Here is a 16,654-nt window from a genome sequence, read left to right on the forward strand (position 1 = left end):
AGCAGCAGCAGCAGCAGCAGCAGGCCTCCCTGTTCATCACCAACTCCCGGAGTTCACCCAGACCCACGTCCATTGAGTTGGTGATGCCATCCAGCCATCTCATCCTCTGTCGTCTCCTTTTCCTCCTGCCCCCAATCCCTCCCAGCGTCAGAGTCTTTTCCAATGAGTCAACTCTTCTCATGAGGTGGCCAAAGTACTGGAGTTTCAGCTTTAGCATCATTCCTTCCAAAGAACAACCAGGACTGATCTCCTTTAGAATGAACTGGTTGAATCTCCTTGCAATCCATGGGACTCTCAAGAGTATTCTCCAAAACCACAGTTCAAAAGCATCAATTCTTCGGTGCTCAGCGTTCTTCACAGTCCAACTCTCACATTCATACACGACCACTGGAGAAACCACAGACTTGACTAGATGGATCTCTGTTGGCAGAGTAGTATCTCTGCTTTTGAATATGCTGTCTAGGTTGGTCATAACTTTTCTTCCAAAGAGTAAGCATCTTTTAATTTCATGGCTGCAATCACCATCTGCAGTGATTCTGGAGCCCAAAAAAATAAAGTCTGACACTGTTTCCCCATCTATTTCCCATGAAGTGATGGGACCAGATGCCATGATCTTAGTTTCTTATGTTGTGTAGTTGTGTCAATAACTTGCAAAGAGGGGATGGAAGATAGATGCAAAATCAGGGGACACATGTACACCCGTGGTGGATTCATGTCAATGTGTGGCAAAACCAATACAGTATTGTAAAGTAAAATACAGTAAAAATAAAAATTAAAAAAAAATTTTCTCTTTAAAAAAAAATCAAATGAAGGATATTAGGATATTAACTTCAAAAGACTACATGTTTTAGAGGTCAAGGACGTTGAATACCATGCTCCCTGATCTATTTCTGCCCACAATTCTATAAGTGATATTCTAGGAATTTTTTTTTTTTTTTTTTGAGGAAAAATTAGCAGATATAAGAGCTTCCTTCCTGGCTCACCTGGTAAAGAATCTGCCTGCAATGCGGGAGACCTGGCTTTGATCCCTGGGTTGGGAAGATCCCATGGAGAAGGGAAAGACTACCCACTCCAGTATTCTGGCCTGGAGAATTCCATGGAATTCCATAATCCATGGGGTCGCAAAGAGTTGGACACAACTGAGTGACTTTCACTTCACTAGCAGATATATGTCTCATTTTTTTCTACAAAACCAAACTCTTCTTTTTTATCATCAGGAATAAAATGTTGGCTAATCTAGTCCTTTTAGTCACCTCAGCTCACCCAGCTTCAATAAATATAGCAGGTGACGGTAGTAGCAACTGTGGCTAGGACCCAGATTGCCTGCCTGGTACAGATCAAACGTCAGTGTAGCTGCTGCTTATGGGACAGTGGACACAGGCACCTTGAAAATGAATTTGTAGATGAACCATCTTTTAAGCTTACAAATTTACTAGACAATAGAAATTTAAGACAACTCTGACTTTTATATATTGATTTTACTAAAGGACGATAGTCCACTTAAAGGCATTTATTAAAAAATTGTCTGATTATTCTCTGGATTTCAGGAAGGAGACAGCTGAATGGCATTCCATGAGGTTAAAAAAGGAGAAAGTACCAGGGAAGTTATCCTAAGAAGGAAAGGATAGGATCCACCAATTTCTGGAGAGGAAAAGAAGAAACGAATTTTAAGGATAAAGAGATATTCTTTAAAATATAAAAATAAAGGAAATATGTATGAATAAGAAAAAACAGAAATAATGGTGGTAATAATGAGGTATTGTATTATTTAGGGAACATTAGGGAAAAAAAGATTTAAAATGAACTCTTGGCAAAAGGCCAGTTCAAAGAAGTAAGTGCATTATAGTACTATGGAATAGCAGTATGGATTTTCTGGCCCCAGGGGTATTTCAAATATTTATTTTTGTGAAAATGAATTATTATACTGAGAGCCATGATTAATATAAGCACGCAGTTTTATCATATTGATAAGAAAATAGCTGTATAGCATTGGACAGCTTAGTGTAACTTAACCAAAATAATAAACAAAAGCTTTAATTGCTTGAATTCAAATGATAACTTATTAAATGACTGAAGTCAATTTTAGAGATGTGAAAACTGGTTTTTATAAGTAAAAAATACCTATATTTGCAGAGCTGCTTTTGTCATATGGTCATATGGAATATGGTTTCCCCAATTTGGAAGTTACACAGAGCACCTTATTTGGTCAAAATTAGATAATCTCCTTCTTAGAAGAATCTTCTCTCAGTACTGTAGGTTGGATACATGTACCTTTAGACTTCTAAGAATACTAAACATGCTTTGCTTTAAAAAATCCATTTTTTTTTTAAACCAATAGTAACCTTGGGCTGCATGTATCTTTTTGAATTATAGTTTTATTTAAGTTAATGCACAGGAGTGCGACTGCTTGGTCATATGGTAGTTCTGTTTTTACTTCTTTAAGGAACTGCCAGACTGTTCTCCATAGTGACTGCACCAATTGACTTTCCTGTCTACAGTGCAGGAGGGTACCCTTTTCTCCATACCTTCTCTCATATGTATTGTCTGTAGATTCTTTTTAAAGATTTGTTTTTGATGTGCACCTTTTTAAAAGTCTTACTTGAATTCGTCAAAATATTGCTCCTGTTCTACACTTTACTCTTTGACCATGAGGCATGTGTGAACTTAGCTCCCTAGCTCCCAGGGATTGAACCTGAACCCCTGCACTGGAGGGCAAAGTCGTAACCGCTCGACCACTAGGGAAGTCCCGTTTGTAGCTTTTGGTGATGGCCATTCAGACCGATGTGAGGTAACACCTCATGGTAGCTTTGTTTTGCACTTCTCTAATAATTAGCGATGTTGAGCATCTTTTCAAGTGCTTTTTAGTCATCTATATGTCATTTTTTGAGAAATGTCTATAGATATTCTGCCCATTTTTTGATTGGGTTATTTGGGTTTTTTTTTTTTTGATATTGAGCTGCATGAGCTGTTTGTGTATTTTGACCTGCTATATATATAGCACAGAAAACTCTACTCAATACTCTGTAATAGCACATTTGCAAAAAGAATACCCCCAAAAAAGAACAGTGGATATATTTATACGTGTAACTGATTCACTTTGCTGTATACCTAAAACTAATACAACATTGTGAATCAATTATACTCCACCAAAAGTTTAAAAAATATATTCAGAAAAAAAATGATAGTAGGTGACATTTGTTGAGATATTTACACTATCCTAAATGAGTGGACCTGCATAATTGCTAGAAAGTTGGATACCTACAATGCCATTTAACAAATGGGAAGCAGAAAATTTCAGATTTTTTCTTCTTATGATGCCTAATAAAAATTGTGGGCTTCACTTGCCATCTGCGTCTACAAGGAGTAAGTGCCTAGCCACTGCAGTTGCTGATGTCTGCACGCCCTGAATGGAGGTCAGGGTGGAGATCAGGAATGAGACCTCGGCACTTTGGTAAAAACTGGTGGAACAGGCCTTCAGATAGATATTTTCAGAAGACTGTATGAGCCCAATTTCTTGTATCTTCTCATATCTGTAAAAAGCGCTAGTGACTAGCAACAAGCCTCTGCCAAACAGCGTGCTGACTGCAGGCATCTCCCTTCACTAAAATTATATAAAATACTGACCTGTCCCCTCACCTGTCAGAGCTCTCTGAGAGGCTGTCTCTTGGGCTATAGTCCTCATTTTGCCCCAAATAAAATGTAACACAATTCTCATGTTCATTTGTTGTTCTTTTTTTTTTCCCCCCAGTCAACAATAATGCTTTTGTGGTAAAATAGTACTTTGTTTAGACTCTAAATCTGGAGAAGGAAATGGCCACCCACTCCAGTATTCTGGCCCGGAGAATTCCATGGACTGTATAGTTGTTCATGGGGTCACAAAGGGTCAGACACAACTGAGCGACTTTCCCTTCACTAGACTCTAAATTTACAACCCATCTTCCCAGACCACAATGTTATGGATATTCTCTAAGGTTGAATAGCATTTAATTTAATACAGGGAACTATGTAATAAACATGTTTACCAAGATAAAGATAAAAAATGTGCAAAACCAGTAAGACCTCTTTAAAATGAATTAATAAGAAAACTTGTCCAAAAAGTGGTAAAAAATGGTTTTAATGGTAAAATACCTTTAAAACAAATTTCATAAACACAAAAATTAAATTTATGCCAAGAAGCACATGGACAATTACACTGTAAATTCTTTAAGTATATAGGCAGGCCACGCTTTGCATTCCAATATACAGAAATTTCTGTTATCAAGATTTAGTTGATTAACACCAGTCCCCCAATAGCTTCCAATTTCAATACCAAGATAAATCAACTGTATGTAATTGCAAGATTATAATTCAGTTCATATACACACACAAAGTGTGTGGTTGCATTGCTTCCCTCTCAACAAACCCACACAATATTTTACAAAATTGGACCCCTGGAAGAGAGATCTGGCCAAGAAACATGAAAGTGCACCTAAAAAATGATAAGTGATATCAGGGGAAGTAAAATTCAGACCATTTGTAAAGGAATTATAGAAGGAAGAGCTAACAGGAGGAATGCTAACACTCAACATTTGAAAACCTCAATGTGCAGTTAGAGGAAATGAGTGAAGGCAAATATATCAACATAAAGGGGGGAAAAAAAAGATTGTGATTAAAAGAATGGAGACATCTCAGGGGAAATGATGCCTGCTGAAAGAAAATCTTCACCTTACAGAAATTCTTGGAGCCATTTCACAACAGGGAAAGTACAGGGGTCAAATGTTGAAAGTTGATCCAAACATGGAGAGGAGCATGACAAGTCAGTACTCTGCTGACTTGTGGACTTATTCTAGTTTCCTGAAGATGAATCCTTAAAAGGCTGGGAGCCTTCCTAAGCTCTCCCTCTCTTTCTGATTCAAATGCTTCCCGACTGCCAAAACAGACAGAGGCTTTTGTTAACCCTTTCTAACTTCATTAGAGTGTGATGTCTCCCTCCTAGAAGGAGAGGATCAGTTTTCTAAATGTTTGCCTCTTGAAATCAGGATAAAATCTAGCCTTCTTTGTGCAGACCAATCCTTGATTTATGCAATAATAACCTTTACATTTGTTTGGATCCTTGCATCCAGGAAGAGAGGAGACACCCAGCAGAATTGTAGGCTCATTATTTTTCTCCCTGAAAATGGAGCCTATTCAGTCTACTCAGTTTCTTTCATGGTCATCCTCTGTCTTGGATAAGTTTGGTGGAACCAATGTGTATGTGTAAAGGTAAGCTCTTCCTGAAAGATTTTAACATATTCTCCGTGCATATCAACCTGAAAAAAATATTTTTAAGCCAGGAAATGGAGAATAAAAGCTTTTATGAGTAAGCAAGTCTGTTCCTATCTTTTAGTTTAATTGGAATTAGTTTAGTTTTATACGAACTGATTGGTTCTTTACTCTCCCCTTGGAAGTTCTGCTTTTGAAGCTTTTACAAACTGCATGGAGCTGACTGCTTTGTCACTCCTCTTAGCGCAAACAGCTAACGCACTACTTGCCTCCAGCTTCTCTTTTCTTCTGCTTCTGGGCAAGCATTCCTCTCTCAGGAGGGCCTGCCTCTGCTTGCTGTTGATGAGGACAGAGTGACAGAGAACTCTAGTTGGCAGACTGGGGCAAACTAAAATGACGAGGCACTAACAAGTATAGACCCGCAGCTGACGCTGGAATCAAAGACCGTTTCTTGAGAACTGATGACTGATGCCTGCCTCACTGGTACAGCTCCCTGGAAAAGCATTTCCAGCTTCCTTATACTGTCCTCCAAGAATTCAGTCAGGTCTGAGGCATATCTTTCCTCAAGTGCCAGGGCCTCACAATGGAGGATTCTGTGTTAAATCAGTCTCATCGTATCCTCAGGGCGGCGTGAACCTGGCTCACGCAGCAATGCACAGTCAACTCATATTGTAACAGGGAGTCTAGAGTAACATGGCTTTTAAATTGGCTTAGAGGGCTACTTTATATGCCTGTATAAGAGTGGAGCCATAACTGCTGCTTCTTGGTGTCCTAATGCCTAGACAGTCGGTACCTGCAACATACAAGCTCTCAGTAACTGTCGTACTAAACTTAAGGGTTTTGTTTGTTTCTCAGAGCTTCCCTTGCAGTTATTCTTGATCCTCTCCTTGACCAATGCAAGGGTTGTGAGAACTGGAAATAAGTTGCACAGAGTAGGAAGGCAATAAATATCAATTGCAAGGGTATTCTGTATTATTCCAGGATGATTTTTGTCTCCAAGATGTTCTAGCTAAACAAATGGCATCGTCATTCTCCTGCCAGCCTATCCAGCTAGCTTAACATTGCTGGTTAGTTCATCTTGCTTAAGGTTACCAAGACAAAAGCAATTGATTAACTGTGCCACTGTCATTTTAGTATACCCTAGGCATATTCATGACAGAGTATTCTATAGGTACAAAAACTGAATTATAATTGCTACATGTCTCACACACTGATACATTTCAGAAGATAATTTTGAGTGAGAAAAACAAGTTATAGAAGAAAACAAAGTTAGAGTCCATGTATATAAAGTTCAAAATTTTTAGTAAAGCTAAGCAATCAATTCTTTAGAAATATGTATATAAGTGGCAAAATATACAGATAATCAGGAAACCAGTAATCATAAAGTTCAAGTACATTATTAGCAACCTGGGAAAAAAAGACTGTATCTTATTTCTATCACCTCCTCCCACCACCCCCACCATATAGTCACAGGTTAGCAGGGATCGTGGAGCCTTGTACATTGGACACTGAAAAAGCATCAAACAGATTTGTGTTGAATCTCACTGCCTTTTCTTCTCCTTTACTCTCTGACTTCACATAGTAATTTGCTCCCAAGAGTCAGGTGGTAGTAGAAGTAAAGGATAATCTTTAGTAATAATTTTTCAATTTCTCTTCTCTCCCCTTGTGTAGAACTATTTGGTCTGTAAACCTAGTTTCTTCAGCTGCATTGAGAACAGCTACCTTGAAGAGTCAAAAGCTGCCTCTGTGAAACTTAGAGATGGAAAAAAATTATTTGTTTCTTTTAAATGACCCGACTGCGACTCTACTTCTGATGAATCCAATCTGAAATTGGATTAGACTGTCTATGACTACATTCCGATTAGTATACACTTTTTGTAGTAAGCTTCATTTCAGTAGGTGCATTTCCAAGAAGCACTGGATTCACATTTTCAAAGAATATATTTTGTATGCGCTGGAGTTTTTAAATGGATATTGAGATGACAATTTCCAATTATGAGTTCATGGTACAGTTTATAACTAGATCATAAATTTTCTTTTATATAAATCTGTATTTTCCTCATGTCTATACTTCCAAGAGCCACAATTTTCAGGAAGAGAAACAGCCTGGTAAGACGGGAAGCTGGTTTCTCAGCACTTTGCAGTATCAGTACTTTATGCAAATACTCTTTGGGCATTAATTCTAAGAAAATAAACAGAATTTAATATGAGTCCAGCAAAACAGGCTTCTCCTTTGAATTATAATGCCCTTTTACATTTTGGGGCTCTTGGTTTTTAAGGTAGTATCTGGTAGGTCACAAAAAGAAAAAGGAGAGTTTTTCTTCCAACAGGTAGTCATGAACCCCAAATTAAACTGGTTTGCCATAAAGCTTATTAATACATAGAAAAAACAACTATATATTTTTCAAGATTGCGTGTTTTAGTTTCTTATGTGCAATTCTTAGATTGTGTATAAGTTCTCTGAAAGATGCAAATTAACTCCTTTATGTAACTGAGTACTTATAGTTAATAATTAATGTAGCTATTTATTTTAAAAGTCTACCGCACCCACTTCTAAAAGGCCCGAGGCAGTTTACACATTAACGCATAGTTCAAAGGCACACTATTATGGTTAAGTACTAAATAAAATAGACTAGAAAACATAAAGGAGTGGATGCTATCAAGGACCAGTCATGTTCTGCTTTTTTTGAATGGCTCCCCACCCCAGATGCTACCTCCTCCCTACACTCAAGTGGAGGCTATTTGTTCTTGAAATTTCCATTAACCACAGGTGTTGGCCAGCCTTATCCAGCAGAATCAGCAGGACCAGGATGTGGGTAAGTGTGTGGATTCTGCTGCCTCACTGCCTGGACTGAAAGCATGGGTCGATACCTTGAGCATGTTATTCAATATCTCAGAGCTTCAGTTTCCTCATTTGCACAATGGGGAATAATAATAGTACTCATCTCACAGGGGAGAATTTAATGAGTTTTGTAAAGTACTTGGAATAGAACTTGGCACACAGTAAGTGCTAAATGACTGTTAGCACTTAACCCATTCAATATTCTTCCACTCTCCTGTAAAAATCCTTCTTCCTTTGAAATTTGGACCTCTCATATGTACTAACCTCCAGCCCTTCTTATTGTTCTTGCGTGCATCAGAGATTTTGGAACATGGCTTATGATTTTTCTCCTCACCTCAAGTCTGCCACAATCCTTCTTTCTTTACTGTTCATGTGAACAACTCTTCTAATACCCAGTACCTTGACTTCTTCAACTCCAATGACCCACATCTCTGCACAGAAATCAATAACTCATGCCGTCTCCCTTATTACCACCCGGGGCTGCTCCACCTGTAAAATCTTAAACCAATTGGTTCAACTTTCTCACCATAGGCTCCTATTATCCTCACCATTTCAATCGTACTTGTATCCACAAATGTGAGTAAAGTCCCATTCTTCACTCCAGGTATTAAAGAGTTCCTTTTGCTTCTTTCTCCTTCTCACTTTGGTTCAGCACTTCAACTTGGCTCTTTAAACAATAACTTCAATTTCTTTCTCCCTTTTCCTTCTGCAATGCTTACTGAAACATGGATCAATTCAGTCTCCTGTGCTTCTAACAGCACACTAAGCACATCATTCAATGCTGTGCCCCGGAGCCACTAGCTTATGGCTCCTGTCCTGCCCCGAGCCATCAGCACACAGCCTGGCAGTCTCCTCCACGCTGCTCTTTGGTCCTGCTTTTCTTTGCTGACTTTTTACCACTACTCTCTCATCCCTCATATCCAGTCACCAAGTTCCACCTTAAGCATGTCTTACATATCTGACAGGCTGATTTCATTTCTTCCCTCCAGCTCGTCATCTCTCACCATCTCCTTCCTCTCCAAAATATCCTCCTTCCTGCTGCCAAAGTGCATCGTGTCCTGTACATCCTCGATATCCATCAGTAACTCCCCAAGGCTTGGATAGCTGGGTCCCAGGGCCTCTGTTCACCTCCCTAGGCTCCTTTCCTGACTCTTCTGAACTGAACCTTGCAAACTCAATTACTTGTGCTTCCCCAATTGTGCCACATTCCCTGAGACCGCCATGCATCCCATACAGTACCTTTGCAAGGAATGCCCCCCTTTCCTCTTTTTTCTACCTGAATAACTTCGCTGGTCTTTCAGGGCTCCATTCACGTGTCCCTTCTCGGCAGCCCTGGGGTAGAAATGTCGCTGGGGCTTTCTCTCTTGCTCTGCCTCTTCCTGAGCAGCCTGGCTGAGTGTCTCTGTGCTTCTTTTCAAGTACTTGCCATGTTCCTGGCACTTGGCTCCCAGTAACTGGCTAGTGAGTTAATGAGTGAGTGAAGACGTCCCATTTCCATAAAATAATTGATAAAACTCTAATAGCATTTCCTTTTATGTGCTTATTTGGAATAGAGATTTTTAAAACTGGTAGAGCTAGTTTTGACAGAGTCAGTATTGCAGTGACTGCCACTCCAATTAGATGGTTGGCAGCCATGCTCTCAAGTAACTGGCTGAGCAAACCCATGGACTTCACTGATAGCTACCACCTGCTGAGCAGCTCTGGAGGCCCAACAGCACGCTGCTGTGATGTGCTTAGTCGTTCAATCCTGTCTGACTCTCTGCGACCCCATGGACTGCAGCCCACCAGGCTCCTCTGTGCATGGGGATTTCCCAGGCAAGAACACTGGAGTGGATTGCCGCGCCCTCCTCCAGGGGATCTTCCTAACCCAGGGATCGAACCCAGGTCTACTGCATTGCAGGAGGATCCTTTACCGACTGAGCCACCAGGAAGCCCAAGAATATTGGAGTGGGTAGCCTATCCCTTCTCCAGGGGATCTTTGCAACCCAGAAATGGAGCCAGTGTCTCCTGCATTGCAGGGGGATTTTTTTTCCAGGCGAGCTACCAGGGAAGCCCAGCCAACAGCATATCAGGCATTCTGGCCGCCTCCTGGCAGCAAGACGGCTGCAGCGCTCTGTGCATCACAACCCCACACAGCAACACTCAGCAGTCAGAGAAAGGGCTGTTTCTCTCTTATATTTATTTGTTAAAGAGGCAATTAAAAATCCTTTTCCAGAAAACTTTCCCTTCCCCCACCATCAGGATAGTTCCTTCCAATCTCACTGGACAAAACCAGATCATGCTCCAAAGTCCAAAACTGGTCACAGGCAAGCAGGAGAGCATTATTTGGGCTTCCACAAATCAGGATTTACCTGAGTTATCTGCTGGAATAGGACACTAAACAAAATTAGGCTCTGGCTAAGGGTGAGGAGGGAAAGGGCTATTGGGCAGGGAAATGGCAGTCTGCCAAAATGAACATCATTGCTGGGCAGGAGCTGGATTTGGTGTCAGACTCATCAGTTTGAGTCCCATCTCTGCCATTTCCTAGTTGTGTGACTGCGGCAACTTTTAATCCTCGATAAGACTCAGTCTCTTCATCTATAAAATAGGAATTCCAAAGCCTTCCTTTCAGCATTACTGTGAAGATTACACAACATATGTAATGCTGCAAACCCACAATGGACATTTGTTCATCCATTTAAAAATCTTTTGTGGGCACCTACAATGTGCCAGTCATTATGCCCAGGATACAGTAGTGAATAAGACAGATATGCTCCTTCTCCTTCATGTAATTTATAATACATGTTAGTTTAAAAAAATTCCTAATTTTGCTGACTCAGAAATTTGCAAGCACTGGGAAATACCATGGACAGAGGAGCCTGGTAGGCTACAGTCCATGGGGACACAGAGAGTCGGACACGACTGAGCCACTTCAGTTTCTATCTTTGATTACTTGGACAGTTACTTTCTGGAGAAACTCAGATTTTTTTTAGGAACTAAGAGCTTCTGAAGGGCTTCTCGGGTGGTGCTAGTGATAAAGAACCTACCTGCCAATGCAAGAAGCATAAGAGATGCAGGTTCGATTCCTGAGTCGGGAAGATCCCCTGGAGGAGGGCATGGCAACCCACTTCCACATTCTTGCCTGGAGAATCCCTATGGGCAGAGGAGCCTGACAGGCTGCAGTCAATGGGGTTGTAAAGAGTAGGACATGGCCGAGTGACCCAGCACACATGCATGGCTTCTGAAATTTTATATTTAATGTGTAAAGGTTTATAGACATTTGCTTTCTCTCTTTTTTTGGTTTATTCTATTTAAATAAAATGATCAGAGATGTTTATATTTTTAGGAGTATATGGTCATTGTGCATGCTATCCTGATCCCTAAACTAAAGATGATTGATAAAGTGCCATATTTTAAAAAGTGAATAACTTTGACACTATCCAATATAATCTCACAGCCCTAAGAAAAAATCCAGATGCAATAGCATGCAATCTACCTGTCTGAGTAGTCATGAAGTTAGTAGTCTAAAGTTAAGACAGATACAGTTCATCAGTGCAGTTCAGTTCAGTCGCTCAGTCGTGTCCGACTCTTTGCGACCCCATGAATCGCAGCACGCCAGGCCTCCCTGTCTGTCACCAACTCCCGGAGTTCACTCAGACTCACGTCCATCGAGTCAGTGATGCCATCCAGCCATGTCATCCTCGGTCGTCCCCTTCTCCTCCTGCCCCCAATCCCTCCCAGCATCAAAGTCTTTTCCAATGAGTCAACTCTTCGCATGAGGTGGCCAGAGTACTGGAGTTTCAGCTTTAGCATCATTTCTCCCAAAGAAATCCCGGGGCTGATCTCCTTCAGAATGGACTGGTTGGTTCTCCTTGCAGTCCAAGGGACTCTCAAGAGTCTTCTCCAACACCACAGTTCGGGGAGAATTAATTTTCACTTAATAGGAACAATCAGGTAATCTGAGTGACCCATTCCCCAACTATGTCCCTTCATAGCTTTTCTCTTTTTAGTCAAATGAACAATATACAGTTGACCTTTTGAACAGTGCAGGCTTAGGGGTTCCTCAAGGTAGAAAATGTACATATAAATCATAGATACAGCCCTCTGGATCTGCTGGTTTGTCATCCATGACTCAACCAACTGTGGATTGTGTAGTACTATAATATTTACTACACACACACAGACACACACACACAAATTCACACATAAGTGGACCTTATAGTTAAGGGTCAACTGTAGCTAAGGAAATTTGTCAAGATTAACCTCTCCCCAAACCACCCACATTACATATGCTTGAAACTATTAAATAATTAAGGTACTATTGAAGCAGATTAAGGAAACTCTCTTACCTTAAGCTTTTCTGGGGCATACAGAAATAAAAATAGTTTTAGAACAGGAGATCTAGAGATATAATACAAAAGAAGTGCATTAAAATTAGGTTTACAAATCTGGGGGCCCAGAAAAGACAGAGGGGGTTTTCCACAGACCTCTGCTACTTGCCATGCCTGACTCAACTCTGTCTAGTTTTCCATTGACGTATACACTGATCTGTTTCTTGTTTGCATTTCCGTTTGATCCTACCAAGGAGCAATAAGATGTCTTTAACAGATAATGTCTTTACATACACAAAAACTACACATTAGCGGGTCATGAAGTGGTGAAGCTGTTTTTCCAGTACTACTTATGGATTTTCACCAGTCTAAGGATGATGTGAATACCAAGTGAAAGAAAGAAAGTGAGGTCACTCAGTCACGTCCAACTCTTTGCAACCCCATGCCTGCTAGGTTCCGTCGTCCATGGGATTCTCCAGGCAAGAATACTGGAGTGGGCTGCCATTTCCTTCTCCAGGAGATCGTCCCAACACAGGGATCGAACCCAGGTACCAAGTGAGAACCTACCTAAAAGAAGTCTGGGTGGAGCTAGGGCATAGTTTCTAAGCACACAGAGAGATAAATAACCTTTCAATGTGACGTAAATTGAAGCTTAACCTTAATCACAAATATAATGGTTGGAAGGAAATCTATTACTTATCCAATGTGGACAGACAACAATTAGAAGGAAATCCCACAAAAGGGACAAACAGGAAGACATACATAGAGAAGCCATTGAAAACATGTAGACTAAGTTAAAACTAGAGATAAAGTATGTTATTACTAAATTTTATGGTTTGCAAAGATTAAGCTGATGGGACCAAATACCATGGGATCCTTAGACATTTTAAACCTTGAATAGTAAACATAATAGCTGTAGAGAAAAGTTCAAAGAACAAACATGTACAGTTTGATGACTTATCACAGAACAACGTCCACGTACTCACTACCAATGTTACCTGGTTCCCTCCTACTTCTTCCAATCACTACCACCCCCAATAAAGGTAAACACTATCCTGACTTTTATTAAAATCATTTCCTTTCTTTCTTTATAGTGCTTCCTCCTAAGCATGAGTCTTCAAACACTAGTGTATTTTTGCCTTCTTTTTGAACTTTATATAAATGGAATTACTGTATATATTCTTTATTCCGGACTCATTTCTTTCAAAATTGTATTTATGAGATTCACACATGTCATTGAATGTAGCTGTGATTTGTTCAGCTACATCAAGTAAATATTATGAATTTTCATTGCTGTCTGGTATTCAAATATATTAAAATAATATTCCATGACTTATTTATCTATTCTAGTTTTAGATGTTTTAAAAAGCCAAAGAAATCTTCATCTTTTTCTAACCATATAGACTTTCATTAAGGTGAAGATATCAACTATCTTTTAATGTATGAAGCTGATTCATTTAAAGGAGGGGAACAATAAATTTTCTTAAATTCAGTGTACTTCAGAAAAGGAATGACTGGAGAGTGTTGATTCTGATTGAGCTGGCAGAGAGGGAAGACAGAAGGAGAAGTGGGGTTTCTCTCCCCTTTTTTAGTGCATTAGAGAAACACTTGAGGCTCTGCTCCAAACCATATAGCTGTGTTCTGCCCACGAGGAAGGAGTAAGGGAGCTGTGACTCCACGGCAGAGTGAGTGTGCTGGCGTGACCGAAGGAGCACATGTGTGTGCACCTGCACAAAAGGGCTTCCGTTCTGGTTGCTCTCCCATTAATTCTCGATATTGGTTTTGATATATTTGCTGTGTTTTGGTCATAATACCAAAAAGTTCTTCTAATCATAGACTATTACAAAAAGGGCTGCTGCTTTTTGGTGCACTGGATTATTGTTCAGCAAAAACTTGGCTTCCTCCAACTCTCCTTTGGAATGAAGTCTATTTTCCTATTTGGGGGCTTGTCCATGTGACATGCTTTGGCCACTGGGAAATGAGCTCTAAATATGCTTGAATGGTGGACTCATGCTCTTGTGTTCCAGTGATTTGCAAGAGAAGAGCAAGCCCTGGGTGGCTGCTGCCCCTGGACCCCAGAGTGAAAAATATGGGGCAGACATGAGTTCATGCCAACCCCAGCAAACCCACAACTTGAAGCAGAGCTGTCCACTGCAGCTGAGCCTGTGTCAGCCCAGCTGAAGCTGACCTGAACTCGAGAAAAAGTGTTTATTATTGTGAAGCTCTGAGTGTGGAGTATTTTGCATTATAGTGGTGAAGATTGTTTTACAGTTATAGTCAGAGGTATAAAGGTCAAGTCATTATCGCTCCTCAATTGTGGACTTGGCTCCATTTACTTCATTCTGCGTGTGCTCTATGAAACCAGAGATTCAGATGTCAAGATTTTTTTCAAGGCGAATTCTAAATGCCCAGGAAAGTTCTACCAAATTCCTTTGGAATTCGAAGAAAAGGATTTATTGGAGATGGGAATAAACATCTTTTGGTGTTAGTGAACAGGAGGGAAGATCAGTAAGGAACTTCTTGCCATAGCTACACTTGGCAAAATGGCCAAAGAGACTACACCTGCATTCAGGTGAGAGGTATGCTGTCCTAGGATGACTGACACAGTTAGGAGATGCCCTACTTTGGTGAGACATATATAGCATTAGAGCATAGGTAGGTTATGTTTCTTAACAGCTAACTGTTGAAGTCAACAAAGCTGTGTAACCTACGAAAAGAGCAGTTTTAGAAGTAAAAATTGCATATTTGTGAAGAAATGGTAGATTTCACATCCTATGAATGTAAATTGGTCTAAACACTTCAGAGAACTTGGAGTAATTGGAAATTACTCCAAACATATATTATATTAAATATAATATATATAATAAATATAATATAATATAATATAGAGTTGAAGATGCTCATCTCTTAAGAGCCAGTAATGTGCGGCTAAATGTGTCCCAGTGGCACTCGACAGGACTGGTGCCACACCTGTGGGGCGTTTTGTTTATAAGAGTGATGGGGAGTTTACTGTCAGATAGTAGGTAGGAGCCAGGTCTCCCATATGTCCTGCAATTTGAAGGCTTGTCCCACTCAAAAAAGAATGTTCTGGGTTCTCCATGTCTTTCGATGATATACTATAACATTCATGTAGATGAAAAACTTGTTATTGACTTTTTTATTTTTAAATTTTATTTTACATAGGCAAATAGTTGATTTATAATGTTGTGTCAGGTGTACAGCAAAGTGATTCAGTTATACATATTCATATATCTATTTCTCCAAATAGATTATTGTAGAATATTGAGAAGAGTTCCTGTGCTATACAATAGAATCTTGTTGGTTATTTATTCTATATATAGTAGTGTGTATATATTAATCCCAACCTTTTAATTTATCCCTCCTCACCCCCTTTCACCTGTGATAAACTTAAATTTGTTTTCTAGGTCTGTGAATCAGTTCTTGTTTTTTAAATATGTTAATTTGTATCATTTTTTATATTCCATATATAAGTGATATCATATGATATTGTCTTTCTGTGTGTGGCTTACGTTACTCAGTATGATAATTTTTAGTTCTGTCCAGGTTGCTACAAACAGCATTATTTCATTCATTTTTATGGATGAGTAATATTCTGTTGCATATATGTACTACAGTGTCTTTATCCATTCGTCAATGGACATTTAAACTGCTTCCATGTCTTGGCTATTGTAAACAGTACGGCAATGAACACTGAGGTGTATGGATCTTCTCAAATTACGGTTTTCTCTGGATATATGCCCGGGAGTGAGATTGCCGGATCACACAGTGGCTCTATTTTAGTGTTTTAAGGAACCTTCATACTATTGTCAATGGTGGCTCTACCAATTATATTCCCACCAACAGTGTCGGAGAGTTTCCTTCTCTTCACACCCTCTCCAGCATTTGTTGTTTGTAGACTTTTTGATGATGGCCATTCTGATCAGTGTGAATTGATACCTCATTGTACTTTTGATTTGCATTTCTCTTATAATTAGCGATATTGAGCATCTTTTCATATGCTTTTTGGCCATCTGTATGTATTCTTTGGAGAAATGTCTATTTAGCTCTTCTGCCTAGTTTTTTGCTTGGATTACTTGTTTATTTCATATTGAGTTGCACCTGTTGTTTGTATCTTTTAGAAGTTAATCCCTTGTTGGTCTCATTATTTGCAAATATTTTCTTTCATTCTGAGGTTTGTCTTTTTTGCTTTGTTTCCTTTTCTATATAGAAGCTTTTATATTTAATTAGGTCCCATCTGTTT

The sequence above is a fragment of the Budorcas taxicolor genome, chromosome 17 (assembly GCF_023091745.1).
Source record: "Budorcas taxicolor isolate Tak-1 chromosome 17, Takin1.1, whole genome shotgun sequence".
Taxonomy (NCBI): Eukaryota; Metazoa; Chordata; class Mammalia; order Artiodactyla; family Bovidae; genus Budorcas; species Budorcas taxicolor.